The 14,507-nt window shown below is 37.5% G+C and overlaps 1 pseudogene; it reads left to right on the plus strand.

Annotated features, from left to right (window-relative positions):
• Positions 1-928: 928 nt before the first annotated feature.
• LOC143399097 (olfactory receptor 2Y1B-like) lies at positions 929-1,865 on the plus strand (annotated as a pseudogene).
• Positions 1,866-14,507: the final 12,642 nt, after the last annotated feature.

Consider the following 14,507-nt stretch of genomic DNA (forward strand, 5'->3'; position numbering starts at 1 on the left):
AAAGTATCATAACTCAATCTACTGAATTGATATTTTATAATTTTTCTCCAAGATGAATCTAGACTTTTCTCAGTTCTTGGACTCAGATGGCAGCTGGTCCTGAGGTGGACTTCCAACGATTAATGATGAGTTGATCATATTCACTGAGCAGAAAGAAATAGATGAGCACCTGTGTTCAAACGTGAGCTCTCATCCTCGATAAACCTTGATCCTAATCTAATGAAACAGTCTACCTAATAAAGAAAGAGGGCAAAGGAGAACAATATAGAATACAACTGTTATATCATCCTTCAACTCTCCAGAAATAGTTGTTTGCTATCTGTAGCACAGTCATCTTTGCATATTTTTTATTTAGGATTGGTTTTACATTCACTGAATTCTTTTAAGTATGTCCTTTTCTCTGAATTGTGAGCTATTATGTCAGAAAATTATTGGATATAAAAACATTTAACATGTAATTTTTTAAATCTTTAGTTGTATGTGAACAAAATATCTGTAGTTTACTTCTTTCTTTTTATGTGCTGCTGGGATCCAATTGAGGGTCTCACATGTGCTATGCAAGCACTCTACAACTGAGATACAACCCAAGACCCACATTCTGCAATTTAAAAGCTTATTCCACATAACTGCAGTAGGTCCTCAGTGCAGTGAGAGAGTGATGCATCCTTGATATTTCACACAAGGAACTTCAGACACAAGGCCTTTGCTATAGCCATAGAACAAACAAGCAGCAAAACTAGAGTTCAAATCAAGTTCTTATCACTTCTAATCCAGTGCTATCTTCCTTAGAGAAGAGCTAGGAAAAGAAGAATGGACCAAAATGCATGGAATAGGAAAACGGTGTTAGGAAATATTGTGACATAAAAATTTAATATGTTTTTAACAAGAGCCTTGAATTGTCTTCTGTTATTTGTGCAGGTAAAAGGCTATGGGAAGTTTCAATACCACTTTGGGAGAGGGCTTCATTTTGATGGGCTTCTCAGATTGGCCTCACATGGAGCTCCCCTTTTTTACTTTCATTTCAGAATTCTATTCTGTGACTCTCTTTAGCAACAACACCATTATCACACTTTCACAACTGGACCCTCGGCTGCACACGCCCATGTACTTCTTCCTCTGCCACCTCTCCTTCCTGGACCTCTGCTATACCACCAGCACTGTGTCCCAGCTGCTGATCAATCTTTCTGGACTTGACAGGACCATCAGCTATGGAGGGTGTGTGACCCAGTTCTTCATTGCCCTTGCTTTGGGTGGAACTGAGTGTGTGCTCCTGGTGGTGATGGCCTTTGACCATTATGCTACCATGTGTCATCCACTCCACTACACAACCATCATGCACCCCCTTCTCTGCCTGTCTCTGACTATCACTTCCAGGGTGAGAGGCCTCCTGAATGCTCTTATTCAGACAGCCTTGTGGCATCCCTGCCGCTCTGTGGCCTTCACTCCCTGAACCACTTCTTTTGTGAGATGCCTGTGTTACTGAAGTTGGCTTGTGAGGACACAGGAGGAACAGAGGCCAATCTCTTTGTGGCTGGAGCCATAATCTTGGTTGTTCCTGCAGCACTAATTCTAGGATCCTATGCACACATTGCTCAGGCAGTGCTGAGGATCAAGTCAATGACTGGGCGCATAAAGGCTTTTGGGTCATGTGGCTCCCATCTTCTGGTGGTTTGTCTGTTTTATGGCTCAGCCATGTACACATATCTCCAGCCCAAGGGCAGTTATTCTGAGAGTGAAGGAAAGTTTGTTGCCTTTTTTTAAACTGTCATTAGTCCTTGCTCAACTCTCTGATCTATACCCTAAGGAACAAGGATGTTAAGAGGGCTCTGTGGAATGTCCTAGGGAGAGATAGCATTTCCAGGTAGGAGGGGTAATGAGGCCAAAGAACATTTTCTGTGATAACTTTTATTCCCTGAAACACTTTCTGTTATTTAGAGTTAGCCGGTCACTAGAAAACAGTGTTGGTGGGACTCTGGGTTTTAGCTCCTTCCTTTGTGGGAAGTTTCAAGTGGGAATCTCATGAGTTGCTTTGTAGCTCATTATCTACCATCATTGCGCTGAAGGGAGTCACTGTTGATCTGTATCACAACATCCTGCAACAATAACCTGGAGAAATGGATGTGTTCTGGCCAGATGTAAACAACAGAGTAGGGGAGGGGTTCTGGACTTCTCTGAGAGTGAGGGGAAAATTAATTGTGAAAAATGCCTTTTTCAAAGTCAATGTCTTCCAATGTGGAGTTATGTAGATGGCACTGTCCTTAAATGTGGAGGACATGAGTTCACCACTTCATTTCTAATAAATAGCCCCTGGTCACTTCCTCACATATCTGAGTACGTGTTCTAATTTCTCTTACAATGATTAACCTTCCAGGATTCTAGTGGTTACCATTGCTTGGCATAAAGAAGGAGATCATGGTTAAAGGTACTTCATTGAACATATGAAGTTTCAGATATCAGTGTCATTTACCTGCATGAAGAAAATGTCAAAGTCATTAGGATAGCACTGAGTAAAACAGGCATCCAAATCTGGTCAGCTGAACCCAGTCTTAGTCATGTGACTTGGTGTCATGGAGGAGATATTTTCATGCAAGAGAGAGGAGGATAAAAAAGAAATGAGCACCAAAACAACCAGAAATGTGTTCTGGGCTATAAAATATATAAATCATTCATCCTATACAACTGGACATCTGTGCCTATTAACCATCTACTCTCTAGTCTAAAGATATTTTTTTGTCAAGACTCAAACCATAAAACAAGTGAATAAATAGTAAATGCACATAGGTGAGCACCATGTAATAGGACACAAATATTTCATAAGTGAGAAAAAAGGCTAGAGTTTAGAATATATTTGCATTGTATATAATAAATATCCTACAAATCTTTTAGAAAAGAGAAAATATCCAATGGAATCTAAAAGTACATGAGCAGATAATTCATGAAGAAAATGAGATGAATAATAAGAAAGGAATTCAGAAAATAAAAGCTAAGAACAATTAAAAAAAGAAAATGAGTTCTAAAACAAACCACATGAAAAAAATGTTGAGTCCAACTCATAATGAATTAAATGCAAATTACAGTAATAATGAGACACAATTTCATGCCCATAACATACATTTAAATATATCTTCAAATAGAGATAGAACTTTGGAGGAGCAAAGTTGGAAGAGCAGAGCTAGGCTGCAATCCCTGAACCTCCATAGCCCTGAGTGAAAGCAGGGAAAGAGCAAATGACCAGGGGGTGGAGACAGAGTAAATATTCTGAAACTCAATATTGAACAATTTGACACTTGGAGGGACTGGTGTGTCGTTACTGGAGCAGAAAATAAGGACAACATTCCTTGTTCCATAACCCTGACCAGGGTGGAGTTGGGGGAAGGGGTAACAACAAGAGAAAGGGAGAGGAAAAGCACATGAGCTTACTTCCTTAACAACAGCTGGAAAGAAAAGCAGGCTGAATTAAAATGTGACATAATAACAAAGACAGTGAAAGGGATCAAGTAGCTTAGAACAAACTGTGGACTGAAAGCCAAGCCAGGCCTGGCAGCCATTTTATAGAATTCATAGCTAGCCAACCTCCCTAAAAGAAATTACATCAACACAGCGCCACTCCACCTTCAGATAGCAACAAATAAAACTAGAGGGAATACCTCTGAAATGGGTTGCCCCAGTAATCTGTCTAGAAGTTACCTGTGGAGGAATCACTGCTAACTGAAAGTTACTGAAACCCCCTTTCCCTCACCATGGACAAGAGGAGTGCAGTGGAGCTGACCAAGAGCTAATTGCTCTCAGGGACTGCTAACTCTGACCCAGCACTCAACACAGCCTCTGTGGGAGCTCAGACAGAGATGGGCCAACTGACACCCCACCCCATCATGGTGATGAGTAAACCAAGTGTGCTGTACCCACCAGAACTGAGGCTTCTGTAGGACAAGGAGGCCAGAGACAGCTTGTACCTGCAGGCCTCATGGTTTCAGAAGGGTTCAAGGTGCTTGGATAGCACAGTATCAAGGATATCTCAGAAGAAGGAAGCAGCACAGCAATTCAAAACTGTGAATAGTAAGAGACCAGGGGCAGGCTGTCCAACTGACTCTTTTTCCCAGTCAGCAGAGGGGAACAGAGCTCACTCTTCATACTCACAGGCATTAAGAGCTCTCTTGGGCCAAGTGTCTCTCTATCCCAGTCAAAGAATCAGTACCACAGTAATCTAGATCAGCCTAGGTATAGGGTCAGTTCCACAGATGACCCATGGGCCCCATGGTTGTAGGCAATCCCCAGGTGCTTGATTGCACCACTCCAGGGAAGACCCAGCAGAGGGGAGGATGTTCTGGTGTTTAACAACCATGGGCAATGGGAACTCAGACACAGGAAGGCCAAATGACTCTATATTACAGGAATGGTATCCCAGCAATTTACAACAGTCAGGAGGGAGGCTTCTGCACCACACACCACCCACAGTAACACACCATCACAGATTCCACACTTTCAGACAGTTACAAAACTCTGTGCCACTTTAAAGAAGGCCCTTAGGAGGAACTGGGTGTCCATTGCCATAAGCAGTGTGACAACGCTGAACCCACATCCTGTGCTCCTGCACCCAGTAGAAATAACCAACAGACAACAAAACAACACTGCAGGCATGCAGCCTCAGGTCCCTGGACTGATGAAAAAGAACTGGGTGTTTGGAAATCAATAGCAACCAGGGATTGCTGTGCTCAATACCTCTAGGAGGAACAAAACATGAAGAGTGATAGGCATCTTCCAAAGTTCCCAAATCTTGAAGAAGGAAGACTCAAAGTATTGTCTCCCCATTGGCATAAATTATTATGAATGAGTGTATTGCCACCTTGGGTTTTATATATATATCAACACACACACACACACGTATTGATATATATATGTAAATGTATGTGTATATATATGTCACTCTTCATTTTGATTTCACAGTTGTTCCCCTAGTTATTGATACTGAACTCTCAACCCATTTAATTGCATTTGTTCCAAGCTGTCAGAGAATTAACTGGAATAATTCTATATTTTCCAAGCCCAGACTTACACTTGCTCTTCTTAGTCCTTCTTTGTCCTCTTATCTTACCTGCAACAGCCTCAAATCCCAATTTTTCTCTCCTCCAATTTTCTCCCCCTATATAACATAGTAGTGACTTTACTAGATTTAATAACCAATCTATCAACCTACTCTTGAACATTCCTATGATAATATACCTGTCTTAGAGATTGTAGAGAGCATTTTTAAGTTTTTGTTTTCCTTAAGGTTGATAAATATGTGGCTTTGCTCTGTTTAGTATCTTCGCTCAACGTGATAATACTTTAGTGTCTTCTCTCAAAGTGGTGCTGATACTGAAAACAGCAGAAGTCACAAGTGAAAGTATCAACCCTTGGATGTTCACTCAGCCTGGGACTCTACGGGATAGAAACTCTAAACAGTCCCTTGCATACAAGTGGAGATTATAATCATGCTGGCAGATGGGTGGACATAAGCAGTACAAAAAAGGAAAGGAACAAACAACCCCAAACAGTAAATACTTCAACAAATGATCACATTGATACTGCAATAGAGAAAATGGTTGAGAAATTATTTAGAAAGATTACAGTTAAAATATTCAGTGAGCAAAAAGAAGATGTAAAGCATGGATTTCAAAAATACAGAAAGTGGAACTGTGTGTGTGTGTGTGTGTGTGTGTGTGTGTGTAGACAATAAAGATGAGAAGTCCAAATGAAGTTGTGCATTTCTGTGTCTGGTGAGGGTCTATTTCCTTGTTCATAGTTGTGACTTCTCACTGTGATTTCATATGACAGAGGGAACTAGGAAGATCTCTGTGGTCTCTTTTATAAAGGTACTAAGCTCAATTATGAAGGTTCTGCTCTCAAGGCCTGATCATCTCCACAGTCCCTAATATCTAATATTGTCACCTTGGGTGATTGAATTAAACTTTTGAATTTAGAGAGGACATAGGTAACCATATGTGCACCCCTAAAATTTCTTGGATATTTCTTTGCTCCTGTGCTAATGTATTAGTCTAAGGCTGCCATATCAGAATAGTACAGACTGGGTTGCTTAAACAACAGACACTGAATCTGGCCATGGTGGCATATACGTGTAATCCCAGCATCTCAGGAGAATCATGAGTTCAAAGCCAGCCTCAGGAATTTAGTGAGGATGTTTCAAAATAAAATAAAAGAGGTGCTGGGCTTGTGTCACAGGGGTTGAGAGCTCCTGGATTCACTCCCCAGTACCACAAACAAAAACAAAAACCAAAAACAGACATTTAATTCTAAAAGTTCTAGAAAGTACAATTCCATGATGAACAGGCTGGCAAAATTTCTGGTGAGGACCCTTTTCCAGGCTTCCAGACAGCCACCCGCCTGCCATGTCCTCACTTGGCTCCTTTTGGAAGACATTTTAATGTATGAAATGCTTTATGCTGTAATACTTTGGATTCTTGACTTGGTGAAACTGAAAACCCTGGCCTATTCTCAAAAGCCTTTCTCCTCTCAGGATGTCTGAATGTTCCATGTATTAATCTGGGTAGGGCTTTCATGGAAGCTTATGTATGACAAAATTAGGTCAAATGTCAGGATGGTCAGCATGGAATTTTGGAAGACAACTTTGTTCTATAGGAGCTCTGTGGCACAGCCAGTGATTGACCCATTGGAGTAGCAGGGCTGAAGAGATCTGGGTAGAGCACTCACCAGTGGAGTTCTAGAAGAAATGTGTACAGGATTGAATGGGGTCCTGCCAAACTTTGTGTCCTTCCAAGGGCCTCAGAATGTGACCTTAATTGTTGCAAATAGAATTTGCAAGATGAGATCCTTCCAGAATAGAGTAGGCCCTAATCCAATAACGCTGTGTCTTTATTAAAGGGAGAAGAGACTCAAGACACACAGGAAGGCACAGAAAGATGATTCAGAGCCATTTTGGTTAAGAGTTAGCAATTCTGAAAAAGGAACCAAAAAGAACTCTTGGAAATAAAAGACACAAAAAAACAAATTAAAATTTGATGGAAAGCATTATCAATAGATTAGGACACTTTGATGACTTTTTCTCAGGTCTCAAAGTATAATATCCTAAAACTAAAATTGACAATAAATAAAACATGTTAAGAAGCCGTGAGAAGAATATTTTAAAATCTGGAATAACATTCAGAGACCAAAAGTAAGAATTATTGGTATAGAAGAAGGCAATAAAATACAAACTATAGAAATGCACAACATTTTCAATAAAATAATATAAAATTCTCCAAACCTTAGTTTAAGATAGAAATTCAAACACAACAAGCATTTAGAGTAATGAACAGGCTAGATCAAAGTTATTCCCTCCAAAACACATTATAATGAAAATATCTAGTATACATAAGAAGGAGAGAATTTTAAAAGCCACAAGAGAAAATGGAAGGTCACATTGAGAGATAAATCAATTTGGACTGCAACAGATTTCTCAACCCAGACTCTAAAAGTAAGGTGGTTTCTGAAAGATATCTGGTGCCAACCAAGATTACTTTATTCAGCAAAACTGAACTTCAGAATTTAAGATGAAATAAAAACTTCCATGAGAAACAGAAATGAAAAGAATTTATAGACACTAAGTAAATACTACAAAATATACTCAAATATGTATTTTATGCAGACAGAATAAATAAATAAAAAGAAAAAAACAGCATAGGATTGAATCATACTAAAATATGCAATTAATGAGAATTATCTGCATTAAGCATTAGAAATAAATCAAACTGGCAGGAAAAAACCATCTCTCTACAATAATACTAAATGTAAATGGTCTAAACTCTCCAAAAAAAACATAGATTGGCAAATTAGATTAGAAAACAAGCTCAACCATATGTGGTTTACAAGATACTCAACTTACAGGCAAAGACATCCAAAGACTATAGATGAATAAATTGAAAATGATACACCATGCAAGTGTAAGCAGGGGTAGCTACTATCAGATAAAGTTGACTTCATGCCAAAATTAGTCAGAAGAGACATAGAAGCACACTTCACACTGATTAAGAAAATCACTCAACAACAAGATATGATGATTGTAACTACTGGCTCAAACAACAATATCTATGTACATAAAACAAAACTCACTCAATATAAAGAATCAAATAGACACTAATGCAATAATACTGAGTGATTTTAACACCTCTCTCGCCACTAGACAGGTCATCCAGACATAAACCCTTCCGAACTTAAAAAACTGTTCATCAAATGAACTTAGCAGACATCTATGGAAAATTTTACCTATTGAAAACTGAATTTGTGCTCTTCTTAGCAGCATAGGGAACTTTCTCAAAATTTATTATATTGGAGGGCACAAAGCAATCTTAGAAAATACAAAAAAAAACTAGAGATAAGTCCTCCAAAGCTATCAGATCATAAGAATAAAATTGGAAATTAACACCATATAAAATACAGAAACAGAAAACTTTTTAACACCTCAAAATTGAATAATACACTTTTGAATGAGGAATGGATCACAAAAGAAATCAGGGGAGAAATTAAAAAATTTTCAGAAACAAATGACAAGAGATACAACATATCAAAATATCTGGGACAGAAAGAGCAAAGTTTATAGCACTGTGTTTTTACATTAAAAAATAGAAATATCCAAAATAAATAATCTAACATTACACCTCAAGGCCCTAGAAAAGGATGAAAAAGCTAATTACAAAATCAGGTGAAGACAAGAAGTAATTAAGATCAGAGCCAAAATTGATAAAAACTGAGGACAAGAAAGCACTACAATGATTCAAGGCAAAAAAGAGTTGGCTCTTTGAAAAGATAAGTTTGATGAACACTTAGCCAAAATAACCAAGAAAGAAAGAGAAGACAGAAACAAAACTGGAGGTGAAATTAGAGGGGATATCACTGTGGACATTTCTGAAATCTAAAGAAACATTAGAAACTACTATGAAAATTTCTACTTCAATAAACTAGAAAATCTAGAATATATTGACAAATTTCTAGACAATGACTTACTCAAAATGAACAATGATGATATAGAAAATTTAAATGGACCAACATCAAGCAATGAAATTGCCATACCAATGTTATGCCTTCCAACAAAGAAAAGTTTAGGTTAGAAAGTTTTGTAGGTTTGTGAGATCAGGCTCAAATTGACTCAGGACAAACTCATGACTCTATCAGAGACATTTTTAAGTATGTGTGTGTGTGTGTGTGTGTGTATATATATATATATATATATATATATATATATATATATAATTATATATATAAAATAATAATATTTTATATATAATAATATTATTGTATATGTATACTACTACTAATAATAATAATTGTATTGTGTCTGACTACAATTAAATATATAATTGTATATATATATATATATATTCGTATATAATTATATATATATTCATATATATTTAATTGTAGTCAGACATAATACATTTTTTATTATTATTATTATTATTATTATTATTATTATTATTATTATTAACTTTATTTGTTTGTTTATATGTGGTGCTGAGGATTGAATCCAGGGCCTTACACACCAGGAAATGCTCTACAACTGAGGCACTACTCTAGTCCTCAGAGACTTTTGTAATAGTCATTGTAGGCATGCATGTGTAAGAATACTTCCTTTATAACCTCCCATAATTACTTACTTTTGGTAGGGTTGACACAGCTGCACATCTGAAATTACATTAAAGAACCATTGGCTTTCCTTTTAAACATCCACATGCTAAGTAGTAGCTAGCAACAAGCAGTGAAATGCATGGCACTCCCACAAGTGTTATTTAAATTACTTCAGAGTTCATTTCATTCCCTGTCTTTGCAACCCCATCCCCTTGCTTCACCTCCACTCTCCTTTGTCTTATCTAAAGTTTCTCCCTTCCTCCTATGACCCACCCCCTTCCCCCCATCCCCATTATGGATCAGCATCCTCATATCAGAGAAAACATTTGGCATTTGTTTTGGAATATATTCTCCAACTCCATCCATTTACATGCAAATGGCATAATTTTATTCTCTTTTAATGGTGAGTAATATTCCATTGTGTGTGTATACCACAGTTTCTTTATGCGTTCATTTACTGAAGATATTCTAGGTTGGTTCCACAATTTACCTATTGTGAATTGTACTGCTATAAATATTGATGTGGATGTGTTACTATAGTATACTGATCTTAACTCCATTTGGGTATAAACTGAGGAGTGCGATACCTGGGTCATATGGTGGTTCCATTCCAAGTTTCCTAAGCAATCTCCATACTGCTTTACAGATTGGTGTTGCAGTGGGCAAAAGTGCAACATCTACAGTTGAGGGCAGAGAGAAAAAATGTCCATGCGCTAATGTCCTTTTCAATACTTTATTCATTCAAAATCACTCAATACAATTTCACTCTATAGGTTCTTAATCAAGAAATGGCAATCCTTAATGCTAGGCATTGCAATAGACATGATCAATTCAAAGCAAACAATTCTAAGTTAATTCTAAATACTGCAAACATACATAATCTATTAGACCTATTACAGACATTCCCTTGGCATGCTAAGTTTAAGTGCTAGACTTAAGGTCTTAAATTAGGTCTCCAGTCCAGCAGATTCACACTCACTCACACTGCAGTAACTGGATCAGGAACTGATAGAGGTTTCTCCTGGTGTGGAGCTAAAGGCTGGCTGAAAAGATGGTCTTAAGGAGATGTTGCCATCCTTACAGGGTCAAGAGGCCGCTTGAGAGTGTTGAGGATGATGCAGAGCATCAGGCAGATGATGAGGAGAGTTGGATGTCAGTCTGGGTCCTCATCAGGCTCTCAGGCTTGTGTGCATCAGTGTCAGCAGGCCTGAATGTCTGTTTATTTGCTCCATCGTTTATACTAAATTTTGGGAGCTTCTGCTCACCCTTCAGGTCCCTATCAGCTGTTACCAGGTTCCTTAGTGACATCTTACATCTTAGAGTCAGGACATATGGTTTGGTGGTTTTTGCCCTAATCTTGAGACTAACTCTTGACAAGGTCCATCAAATTGGTGTGAGTTAGGGATTAAGACTATAGATGTCCCCTTTGTCTGAAAAGGAATATTCCTTTAGTAGTGCAGGTGTACTAAGGTACCTTCTAATCAGCTACTGACACCAATGCCCACTTTAACATGGGATTTACTTGTAAATGAAGCTCCCTGAATAGAATGGCCACTATTACAGTTCTGGGGACCTTTGTTCTCCTGTTCTCTTCCCCTTATCTTTCGTCTTCCTGCTTACATGACTAGGCCCAGGAGATGTTCAGGTGGGATGGCCAAAGATGAGAAGCAGATGGGGGTGTGTGGATGGAGCAGCCCAGGACACATGAACAACTTTTATAACTCCCTGGAGGAAGGGACAATTCTGGGACAGATTACCTTAGCAACAGGTTGGAGCAGGGGCAGGTTATCTTGATAAGAGTGGAGGAAGGGCTCTCAACTCATTTCAATGCCTCTGGGGCAGTCTCTGTCTTCCCAGACTCACTCTAATTGGCCTCCTTGATCCAGCCTGACTGGATTCACCTGTCTATACTGACTGCCTTTTAATTCTGGCTTCAGTGTGCTCACAACACAGAAAGGAGGCAGTGAAGGTCACAATTGACTTAAAATATCATTATCTGGATATTCTCCCAATCCAGGGCTCTTAAGAGAAAGAAGTGCACAAACTAAAAAGATTGCTTTTTATTGCTTAAAAGAATGATTGAAAGCTATACCAATAGATGGGTAGACAAAAAATAACGTAAAAAGGGAACAAACCATCCCAAACAGTCCATAAAGCTTCAACAAGTGATTTCATTAACACCACAGTGGAGTGGAGGAAATCTTAGAGAAGAAATTTAGAAAGTTCATAATTAAATTGTTCTATGAGTTTAAAAAAATATGTAGGAAGATAAATCACAAAACAAAAATATTGGTAGAAGAAAATGTAGGCCCAACCCTTCAGCATTTTGGCACAGAAACTGACATCCTTAACAGAAGACTCCTAAAGTATAAGAAATAAAATATAAAAAATCAATAAATGGGATGGCATTAAATTAAAAAGAGGAAACAATTAAGAGTGTTATGAGAGAGCTCAATGAATGGGAATATATTTTTGCACAGGCTCTGCATGGTATTAATATTCAGGATATAAAAAAACTCAAAAAACATAACACCAAACTCCCACCCCCAACAACAAAACAACAATAAGAAGAAGAAACACAACAAAAACAAATAACCCAATCAATAAATGGGAAAAGAACTAACCAGACAGTTCTGAAATGAAGAAATACAATGATCAATAAATATATGAAAAATGATCAACATCGTTAGCAATTAAAGAAATGCAAATTAAAAGTATATTGACATTTCATCTCACTGCAGTCAGAATGGCAATTATCAAGAATACAATTAACAATAAATATTGGTGAAGACGTGGGAGAAAGATACACTGACACATTGTTGGTGGGACTGCAAAATCACTCTGGTAAGCAGTATGGAAATTCTTTGAAAAACTTGGAATTGAATCATCATATGACATATGACCCAGGTATCCCACTCCTCAGATATGTCCCAAAGATCTAAAGTGAGCATACTACATTGACACAGCCATATCAATGTTTATAGCAACACAATTTACAATAGCCAACCTAGCTATCCTTCAACAGATGAGTGGATAAATAAAATGTGGTATATATACTGTAAGGAATGGTGGAAAAATTCCGTAAACTCAACAAGCCAAAACAATCACTTACCTGTCGGAGATTTTATTAGCAGGACCTTGGCGGCCAGTCTCAGAAGAGAAGGGTGGAGAGAGAGAGAGAGAAGAGAAGAGAGAGGAGGAGAGATAGAGGAGAGATGGAAGATAGAGAGAGGTGAGGGGGAAGAGAGAGATAGGAGAGGGGAAAGAGAGAGAGAGGAGAGGGGGAAGAGAGAGAGAGGAGATGGGGGAGAGAGGAGAGGGTGAGAGTAAGAGAGGGGAGAAGTAAGAGAGTAAGAGAGCGCACAAGAACAGGGTGTTGATATTTATGGGCTTAACACAAGATGAGAAGGAGCAAGGTGAGTGGGCTGTTACTTCTTCATTGGCCCAGAGTTCATGCCACTTCAGGGATTGGAGGTGTGCCATTCAAAGTTCGCGCCATTCACAGGGATTGGAGGTTCCCGTGCCATTCAGTACATCATAGACCTGAGCTCCTGGAAGAGAAGTACTCCGGGCGCCATCTTTACCAACATATACAAAATGGAGTATAACTCAGTCATAAAGAAGAATGGCTTTATGACAGTTGGCAGGATGATAGTCTCCAGTTTCATCAATTTACTGGCAACTATCATGCAAGGAGAAATAAGACAGGTCAGACAAAGTCAAAGGTCAAATGTTTTCTCTAATATGTGGAAGCCAAAGCAAAATAAGGAGGGGGGATAAAAAAAAAAAAACAAAGGAAAGATCATAGAGTAGACAGAGGGGAATGGAGGAAAGGGAGGATGACTGGGATAGTGAAAGACAGTGGAATGAATACAAACTGTTTTTATACATATATAAATATACTACAGTGAATCTCACCATCATGTATATCCACAAGATACTAATTTTAAAAAAACTTTAAGAAAATAGTAGAATTATCAGTAGAATAGAAGGAAGCAAACAGGAGTAAGAATGGGGGAGGGAAAAGAGAAGTCCTGGAGACTGAAGTAGAACAAACTATATTCTATAATTTGCAATTATGTCACAATGAATCCCATTGCTATTTATTAATGAGAAGAATCAAAATATAGTGCACAAATATGAAACCAAAATCTAGTTGTTTATATTTAAAACAGGGAATTCTCTAAAATATTAATATGCTCTTAGCAATGTTTACAAACAACTGACTTAAATAACAAAGCTTTTACATTTTACTAATATAATTTTCTACATTTTCTGCTGAATTTATTAGGTTTTATTTATTTTATTTAGGTTTTATTTTTGAATGCTTAAAAGAATATTTAGATTCCACAAAAATTAGGGTATGTTCAAATCTTCATTTGTTAAGTCTTTTTTTTTGGTTTATTACTGTGGTTAAATTACTATTTATTACAACAATGAGACATATTTTGTTGATACAAATATTCTGAAGCTTTAGACATCTGATATTCTAGATATAAAACTATAAATCATGAGCATTGTCTTAACATATTAAAAAAGTAACAGCATGTTTTGCTGCATTGATAAACTCTCTATCCAGTATTAGTATCTTATATATTGTTTCTAGTTATTTGAAATAACATGAGCCATGTATCTGCAGTTAATTAGTGGTAACCTTGCCTTGTTCATCTTACATCACAAGATGAATTTCATTAAGTATATTAATATAAGTCAGATTATTTTTTAAAAGTTTTCTCAATTATACTCTTTATGACAGTTTACAAAATACATTTAAGATATGATAATATACATATGTGTGCATGGATACCTGTGTTATTTATTAATTAATTCTGATAGTCTGCATTCAAAAATTTTGCAGTTCTGAGGAATGTATCTAAAAAATTCTACAG

Source organism: Callospermophilus lateralis, chromosome 5 (assembly GCF_048772815.1).
Source record: "Callospermophilus lateralis isolate mCalLat2 chromosome 5, mCalLat2.hap1, whole genome shotgun sequence".
Lineage (NCBI taxonomy): Eukaryota > Metazoa > Chordata > Mammalia > Rodentia > Sciuridae > Callospermophilus > Callospermophilus lateralis.